This window comes from Anarrhichthys ocellatus, unplaced genomic scaffold (assembly GCF_004355925.1).
Source record: "Anarrhichthys ocellatus isolate YVR2014 unplaced genomic scaffold, GSC_Weel_1.0 scaffold47, whole genome shotgun sequence".
In the NCBI taxonomy this organism is placed as follows: domain Eukaryota; kingdom Metazoa; phylum Chordata; class Actinopteri; order Perciformes; family Anarhichadidae; genus Anarrhichthys; species Anarrhichthys ocellatus.
This window is the reverse complement of record NW_022280077.1, coordinates 2,462,578-2,472,063: the sequence shown is the minus strand read 5'-3', so window position 1 is coordinate 2,472,063 and position 9,486 is coordinate 2,462,578. Positions and strand designations below refer to the sequence as shown.

The 9,486-nt window shown below is 45.6% G+C and overlaps 1 protein-coding gene across 1 annotated transcript in view; it reads left to right on the top strand.

Moving 5' to 3' along the window:
* The window catches only part of igsf3 (immunoglobulin superfamily, member 3), a gene marked incomplete at its 5' end in the record, with an annotated part of 22,217 nt that overhangs the window by 8,717 nt on the left and 4,014 nt on the right, over positions 1-9,486 (top strand). The window lies entirely within an intron of this gene.

Genomic DNA, 9,486 nt, shown 5'->3' with positions numbered 1-9,486 from the left:
ATTAGTGGCTGAACACAAACAACAAACACACACACACAGACACACACTGGCCCCAATTTAGCCCAGTCTGGTGTGCCTCGACAGTATGATACTTCGTTTATTCAGGTGAGGCAAATGCTCATCCTGCTAATAATAAAAGATAGTCTGGCTTTCAAAGCAGTCCAGCAAAGCATTATGGTGCCTGAAATGCCGATAGGGTCCAGATTTGATGGATGTGGAGGGAGGAATATGAGCAAGGTGTGTGGGTGGAATCGGAGGGTTTTCGACTTCTGAAACATTTTCTGTAACGTTATATTTTTAACCATAAGCGATGCAGGAATAGCTAGCTATGTGCAAGCTTGCGTCCGTGCGGGCCTGCATGTCCCTTCCATGTTCAGGTGAGGATACGTAAGATGCCGTATTGACTTCAGAGGCAGACTGTGTGGTGATCGATAACACTCACACACTCGTACAGAAGCACCTCAGTTCAGTTCAGAGACGGTGCTTTTACCTGCTTGACTGACTGTGCCCTGACCGTAACCATTCACTCAGAAGACACAGTGTCCCCAGGCCCTTCAGGAGTTATTTGAAGATCAGCTTATCATCCTGAATGCTCATTTACCTTCCCCCTCCCATTCTGCAGTTTACATTGTGTATCCTTAAGGACACAAACACACACACATTTTTGCAGGGGAATAAATACTGGGTCCTCCTCCCACACCCTTTTTCAGCAGGGCCTCCACGACAAAGTGATCAGTAACCTTGGTAATGCCATCAGTAGCCGTGACAATGTGATCAGTTGCCGACTGAAAGCCAATCACTAACCATAACGGTGCGATCACTCTGTTTGTAAGGGCACTATCTCACAGGGGAGGGTGAGTGAGACATTTCTTTATCTCATAGAGACCTGGCTCAGTCCCGGTCTTGCTGTGTTTGTCTCCTCCACCTCCTGTGTTTTTTTTTTTTTTTTAGTTGTGCAGTCAGACCTCCATTTAGCCTGATGATTCATTTGTCAGCATGTAGGACGTCTCCCTCTGCCTCACGCCTCTCCTCCCCATCTGCCTTTTTCCTCTCAGTTTTGCTAAATGTTAACCACTCCTGGCTAAATGAGCGACTGGCATTTTCAGCTCCTCTTCTCAAAGAGGTGGGATGAAGGGGGAGTGTGTGTAATGAGGCGTGAGCAAACACGGCATCGGACCATATTCATAATTGAGAGGCTTTAAGTCAAGCTTCCAGAGGTACCTGCTCAATATGCATGAGCTGCCTCACCAGCATTATGTGTGCACATAGACATGTGTCCATGTCCAAGTTCTTGCATGAATGCCACTGCAACCGTGTTTCTTGTGATGTTCCTTCTGAGAGCTTCCATATGCTTACTCTGCATATATACAGAAACTTACCTCACCCCTGATACCTAGCAAGAGTAGAACTGTTTCTCTCAGCTTTCTGATGCTCCATTACACCGCCATCTTGTTTTCAGAAGGAAGACGCGTGCATGTGCCTTAACATCCTGTAATAAGGTCTACAAATGCTGAGTGACGCTCCTCATCAAAGTTTTTCTTCAAAAGCGAAGAGTGAATAGCATCGAAAATGGCACCCTTGATCCCAAACGTCCGTACCTCTTAGATTAGCAGTATGGAAGTTGTTGGATGTAGATAGAAGCAGGACCCAACGCACACAGAAGCAGTCAGCCGGTCAGCAGCCCAGCCCAGGTCTACTTCCTGTTCCAGATTGCCTTCGCAGCACACGGTCTGTATCCGAGTCCCGTGGGTCATATTAGATGAGTTCACCACCATCATCTGCACACACACACACATACACACACATACAATAGTTTTATGTTCGTTGTGAGGGCAACCCAGTGCTTGAATTATCCACCACAGGCTTCATGCAGAGAACCACTGCACACACCAACACTATCGTGCTCGTTCACATACAAACATGCAGGAGATGCACACGGGGGCGCAGAGGGCGGGGGGGGACCCTCCCAGGGCAAAGGTGTAATTATCTTTTGGTAGAACACAATTCAATACTAGCCCTCACAGGAGAGGATCTCCTCAAGCTCACACGCACAACAAAAGCCATAAACATGCGGCACACAGTTCCACATACAGTATCAGTAATATTAGATTCCACCTGATTGAGTTTTCTCTTTGTCTCTGTCTGAAATACAATAATGGCAAACACATGTTCAGCATCACCAGGGAAGCCTCAGTCTCTACAACACACTGTAATATCATCCACTCATAACTCAAACTGCACACACACACACACAAACACACTCCGACACACACACACACAGAAAACACGCAAAACTAATTATGCTGAATCTTCCCCTAATGGAACCGGAGTTTAGATTAATGATGGTTTTGGGAGTTCAAGACATTTTTCTCATCACTTGAGTGTGTGCACGTGCACGTTTGTGCGCGTGTATCTGGCATGAGGAGTGGGATATTAAGACCGTCTGGTTATTGGCTGAGCTAGAATGATGATGATGATGGAGGGGAAGGGGAGAGGGGTGTCCCACTTAGAATTTCTCCTCATCTCTCCTCACACACCCACGCTCGCCTGGCTACCTTTCACTCACACGATCAAGCCTCACGCAAGCCTTGCTTATTCTTATCCCCCTCTCTTGTTTAGCCTTTGTTCTCTCTCCATCTCTCTTTGAATTAGAGGATATATGCCTTCTACTTTATCTTGTCCTGCCTCATATGCTCCTTCTCTCTCTCTTTCTCTTTCTCTCTCTCTCTCTTAGTTCTTGAGGGTATCTTTCCATTTAATACGGGCTGGCACAAGCAGATGCCGCACGGACTCTCCTTTCATGCCAGTGAAGTACTTGCCACCCAGCCGTTATTGATAGCGTTGGCGTCACTTCGGTGATTGGAGATTCCTGCTCATCAGGGCATGGATTGGAGCTGCCTGTCTTCATTAAGGCCCATCCTATCATCCTCATGTCCTCCTTCTCCCGCTCCCGCTCCATCTCTGTCTTTCTACATTTCGTTCGCACTCTCCCCACGAGTCTCTTTTAATGTCTTCTTTCCCCTTCACTCTCACTTAGCTGCATGTTTCCCTCCGCGCACGCCCCCAGCTTCTTTCTCACTCTTGTGATTTTTAAAAAAAAAAAATATTTCATAATTCCCTGCCTCCCTCCTTCTCCTCGTAATTCCCTCCATTATGTTTACATTTTCCTTCAAATATCTTCTTCACCATTGTCAGTATTTCATGAATAATAATGATATGGCAGCTGTGCTTGTTTGCACACAAAAGCAGCTTTATCGGTGTTATTGTTCGTGTCAGGGTTGTAAATCTTCTGTGTGCCCTGTTTTTGGCTGCAGTTGATTATAATTTGAGTTTGCCCACAAGCTCACCCGAAGGCGGCGCTCCGTGTATGTCTGCAACGCACAACCTCCCTCTTGTACATGCATATACAAATGATCAGAGTGCACTTGTTGTGTTTTTGTCTGTCGCACGCGACCACACAGGGTCGTAATGGGTGATAAACGAAGAGCCTTTAAGGGGTGCACTGAAACAGAAAATCATTTCATTAAAGATTTTTGATTAATCGCGCCTGTTTCAGACATTCAAGGTCAGGCTCCTTTTCCTGTGTCTTCTTCGTTTCAAGGGCAAAGCCCAAACAATCTCTCTCTGATGCAAGAACACAGGCACATATTTCTGTCAAATCCAATCTAGGCCTCATTTCCTTGTTCAGCCCAAGCTGAAGACACAATGAGGTTCTCTGTGCTGTCTCTCCATCTCTCTTCAGCACCTGTGAGTGTGTGTGTGCGTGCGTGCTTACACGCGTGCACGCGCGCCCTGCTGCTGTAATTGAAGTCGTAACTCAGAGCTAGCTACAGTGCTGCTGCTCCCCATGTAAATCAGTAGCTAATAGTAGGAGCAGTGCAGGAGAGGCTCAGCAGGGCCGCGTCCTGAATACATACACAGGCACACACACACACACACACACACACACCAGACTCTAGCCTGCACTAACTGAATGACCACTGTTCTCTGTGGTTTAAACAGCATATCTTTATGCTTATTGGCAGACCCCATTTTATCTACACACAGGCATGCACGCAGTCGCACGGCTCGATGTGATATGTCTTTATTCTCTCCCCGCGATGCCAGCTTCTTTCGGGCCATTAATCTCCCAGACTTCCCCCGTCCTGACCCTCTGTCTCACCCTCTCTTGTGCATCCGTTTTTCCCGTTGGGCCAACCTGCGTTCAGCAATCACTCTCCCAGACAGGCAGGCAGGAAGAGGGAAAGTGCAGTCAGTGCATCAGTGTGTTCGCACTGATTGTAAAAAAAAAAAAAAAAAAAGTGTGTGTGTGTAGCTGTCTTGGCGTGTTAAAGGCTGCCGTTACGTGCACAGATCCCCATAATTAGAGCGTTGTTAATGATATTGTAGCGGGAGTTGGAAAGGGGAGGAATGAGGAGTGGTAATATCCCTCTGACACAATGGGATCATAGATACATCGCAGTCATTAGCATAGAAATTAGGCTTCCAGTTCGGCAGAGGAGCCACTTTTCAGTCAGGGGAACCCCATCAGTCAACGCCTCTGACTAGCCGCCCGCTCTGATCTATCCCGTCTATGACAGTGGTCCACATTGGCCTGGGTGCGCAGCACTTTTGTGAGTGTGTGTGTCTTAGTGTTTGTGCTTGAAGAGGTTGGCAAGGAGCAGCAAGCCAAAGTAAGCTGTTCCGCAGGAGATCAGGGCGTGTCTAAAGCCCTCAGTCCTGACATGCCGGGGTCCTGGCCGTGGATTAGCCCATGGCTGTGCTAATGCTAACGCTAAAGGCGGAGCAGGCAGCCATTAAGACTATAAGTCCTCTGGAGTGGAGCTGGAGCGACTGCCTGCTGCTTTCCAAAATCCCCCCAGGCGCATGTTCTCACTTTCTGTCTTTTACATCTCTCTCATCTTTTCCAGGCTCTTTCTCTCCCTCTGCACACTCACTCTCACTCCTCAGCTCTCTGTTGATAGGTGCTCGTGAATATCCATTCAGTGTGGGGATACATCCCTTAACTCTCCTGCTTTTCTCCCATCATGTGTTCTTCCAAGAATCTCATCCCTCTCTCTGTACCTTATACCTTTCTCCTTTTATTCGTCCCTTTCATCTCTGTACGTCTCTTTCTGTTGCCCACTCTGGCCTCCTTTAAATAAGTGGAAGGGTTTCATCTGTGGCCCAGTGGATAGGATGTCAGCTCAGTGGTCATTAAGTACATATGAGATCATATTTTTTTTAAAAGCCAAAATATTACGCAGAGACCCCACCAGCACCTCTAGTGTTCGCACTTCATTTAGGCCTCATGCATATTCATGAACCCACAGGTGAGTCTGCTGAATATTCATATCAGTGTCAGGTGATTAGAGCGAATGTGATCAGGAGAGACATAGATAATGGTAACACAGAAGGGAGGAGAGAGTTGGTGATTGGTCAAAACAAAGACCGCGACGACGGGGAAATGAGAGGGGTGAAGTGGACATCTCAACCCTTAACGTTTAGAGCTTTTATTAAAAGACTTCACCTGGAGCAGCAGCATAAAATAGAGATGGGAAATGAATTGAATCCTCTCTATACACAGAATAAAGGATAACATTCTTTGATTTACAATCTCCGGCTGTATTCTCCTCCTCTGAAAGAGAACCAAGCAGTTGACTAGCTCCTTTGAAGTCCTAACATTTTGTTACAAGCATGTGTGTGTGAGTGCGCGTGCATGCGTGAGCTGTGGTGAGTGTGCGCTGACATGCCACAGTAGCATCCTTAACTGTACACTCCTCCTCTCCCCGGACCCAAACTTGTTTTCATCTGCTCCGCTTCATGAACACCAGTTGTGTGGTGCTGCTATACAGCTTTTGGGGGGTTGGGGTGTGCTTTGTTATCTTGTCTTCCTTATCAAAACTGGGCTGCAGCTTGTAGCCTTTGTGTACTTCCTCCACTGATTGATAAAAGGAATAAAGACAGTTTTGTCTCAACTCTGCAGTTCCTGTAGCTATTAAACGAGACAAATTGGGCACATTTGGGAAAGGGGTGAGACAAGGGTTCAATGAGCCAATTAGTGACAGTACTGTGTGTGTGTGTGTGTGTGTGTGTGTGTGTGTGTGTGTGTGTGTGTGAGAGATTGTGTGTACTTTGCTGACACTACATGCCCAGCAAACTGCTGAAACACAAGTACCTCCAGTGGAGCTGAGATACTTAAAGGGGAAAGAGGCACTCTGTTTAGATACACCTCAAATCATTGCATATTATTGTTTTATTAGTGTTGTTATTAATAATAATAATGATATTGTTATTATTTTTTATTATTATTATGCAGACCAATAATGTGACTTCATTACATTTGATTGAATCATGCCTGGCGATGTAAACACAAGGCTCTGGTTTTGTTTCGTTGAGCCTTTAATTAAACGACGTATCTTCGCCGTGCCACGTTGTTCATGGAGACAAGGTTGCTGTGGAAACCACAGAGGATGTCAGGTGATGTCAGGTGTGAGAGGCTGTCTACAGATATGCTCGAGAATAACGTCAACATTGTTAAGAGTGTTCATCTCTCTGTGGATAAAATTAACTGACCAAAAAGGGGGGAAAAGAGTTAAAGGTGCTTATGAAATCATCCACTGTTATTCTCACCATGGCCAGTTTTTAGTGTCACATGAACTAATGCAAAGCAGTGAGAATACTGTTGCCAATTAGGGATTAGTCTTACTTTGTGGAAGCACCCTTGAGGCTCATTAAAAAGCACACAATAGAATAGAACATGTGATGACACTTTAAACAGGTACTGTGACAGCCTGACACACAGTTGAGGGAATTCATATACATGATGAACGGCCTTGTGAGCGACGATTGAACTGGCTTCCTACGCTGCGTCTCTTCCAACAATCTGCCCTCATATACGAAATTCTATACACCATAAAGACTTTTTAGCCGTTTTTTCTGCCGTTTGCGTCAGACGATGCATCGATTGGACTGTGGCCGATGGCTGCGGCGTAGCTGAGTTAAGAAGCCTCACTCTCAGAGGGAACGGACGCGTGTCAGAGGATGTGGCAGGCTGGTCTGTGAAGTCGCTGTTCTCTTACTGAGGCATTTCACAGCATCGGGAGTTAGGAGGGAGCGGAGACTTCAGGTTGTTTTGGGACATAAAAACAACGTATTTGTTCTTCCATTTTATGTGTCCCACTTACTCTGCTTGAGTGAGTGCTTAGTTATGATAACTTGTAATAGCTCATGAAGCTACCTGATAGGGCTTGAATAATTAGCCTGTTTTCGCTTTGAAAAAAGCATTTCTGTAAACACTGATGTACGGCAACAGGCTCTCGGCGCCCAGTTTTTCTCCTGGCTGCGGATTCAAACTTCAAATGGGAACGGCAGAGAATTGTTTTGTCCTGTGCCAATCCAATCCTGCATGGTTCCACTTCAGGAGGTTCGGAGGTAATTCTCCTGTATAAAAAAAAAAAGAAAAAAAAAGAAAAAAAAAAGAAAAGATTGCCAGGATTCTGCAGGCTCGGCAGTAATTCCGGATGCGGAGATTGTCAGGCTTCCTACCAAGTCTCTAGTGGGTACCGAGGCAATGTTAACGACTCATTTCAGACGCTTGCTCAAACAGGGTGGTCTGGCGATGCCTTGCAGCCGTGCATCTTTTGAATGCGTCTAGGTGTGTACATACTGTATGTAACGCAAATATGCAGAATCACAAACAGCTGTCATTTGAGCATCTGTGAGGGTGAGGTTCCCAGGCCAGATGGCTATGACCCGAGGCAGTTGATCAGTCAGTCGGTCCGTCATATTACAGCCTAGCGTGAGCTAGGAGCGGACATGAAATTGGGAGATGAAGGGGTTGTTTTAGAATGCAGGAAAGGCGCAGAGAGGAAAATTAAATGTAGAGTTTTGTATTGGGTCAGATTTGTGCCAGTTTACATGTGCATATTCCTGAACAAGGCTGGATATCCTTTGCAATTTGTCGCACTAATACAATACCAGAGTTGGGGTACCAATCCCCAACAATACTTTTTTTTTTTTAATACCTCACATTGAGCAATATTAACCCATTTTTTCACAAAAAAAGAAGCCAACATTGTCTAAACACAAGCAGTACAAGAATTTTGTCAAAATGAAATGCATTCACATCTCCAAATCTGAAAGAGTGTGATTAAAGAATACATGAATGAGAGTTTGAATCTGACTAAGCATGTGGTGAGAGCTTTTGGCACTTGAAACATCCTAAATAAGTATATTTGTTAAACTGATTTACATACAAGGAATAGTATCAAAGGCTGCATTTGATGTGCTTCTTGTGCAAACGTACATATAAAAGGGATCTTTGTAGGTTGTTGTATTTGTGCGATGTTTTTTTTATTTGGACAATTCTGGCAGACATCGGGGCTCTCACCCTAAAATAGGCATTCATCTCTCCTTTTTGTGGGACAGGGCTGGAAGACATTCTGCAGTTAAATGTCCGCTGCTACGATCAATTAAGTGAATTTGTTTCCCCAATTTGACCTCGGCCAACAAACGACTCTTGGCTCGCTGCCAGCGTACCAACGCTAGAAAGTGCTACCAATCAAGTCGTTATCGCTGAGGTCAAAGATGGTTCCATTTGTTGACAGAGATGCACACGTGTGATTGTTCTACATTTATTCAAGCTGTGTGATATTTGTTTGAGAGCAGGTAAATGCACCAGAGATTATAATTGTTTGGAACAAATCTTATTTATTCTAGAAAAACAATCTATGAATCTCATGTTTGAGGATTGTGTGATGTGAATAGTTTTCCTGTGTTTTAGGGCCGTGTGTTTGTGTGTTTGTGTGTGTTTTCTACATTCCCTGTGCTGAACTAATCCCCCCCCCCCCCTCCAAGCGTTTGACAGCGAGGCCCTGGTCGTGGTCACACCTGATGTACCTGCAGCTAATCCTATCCCACAACCGATGTCACTGTAACCAATCCTGTCACAGCACTCAGGGCAGCCTCAGCTTCCTCCTGACATCTCTGTCACGCCTCTCTATTATCTCCTCCCTCTCCTATCTGCTCTCTTCCCTGCCTTGCCCGACTTTATATGAATGGGTTCCTTCTTCCTTCTGTTTCCTCCTGTTTTTTGGCAGACTATCAGACCTCCTGCACTGTTTTTTTTTTCTTGTATCTTACCTAATAATATCCACAGCCGAACTTTACAGTCCACCCCCCTCTCCTTCACCCTTGTTTCTTCTGCTGTTCTGCATCTTAGCTTACATTGTTTACTTTGATACCCACAGACCTACCATCCCCTCAGCTTTGATTTGCCTGACATTTCCTCCTCCTTTCCCTCGTATTTCTTTCTTTCCCTTTGTCACCTGCCTCACCCACCCACGCGCCACTATCTTTTCCTGCCCTGCTGCCACCAGAAATAAACCCAGCTACAGGTCGTCTGTCACAAAAACAGAAACTGCATTGTGTACCTATCGCCGGTGCTCACATTCTCCTGCACCCAAAGGAATGACTGTCTGCTCTTTTACCTTCCCTCCTGAACCC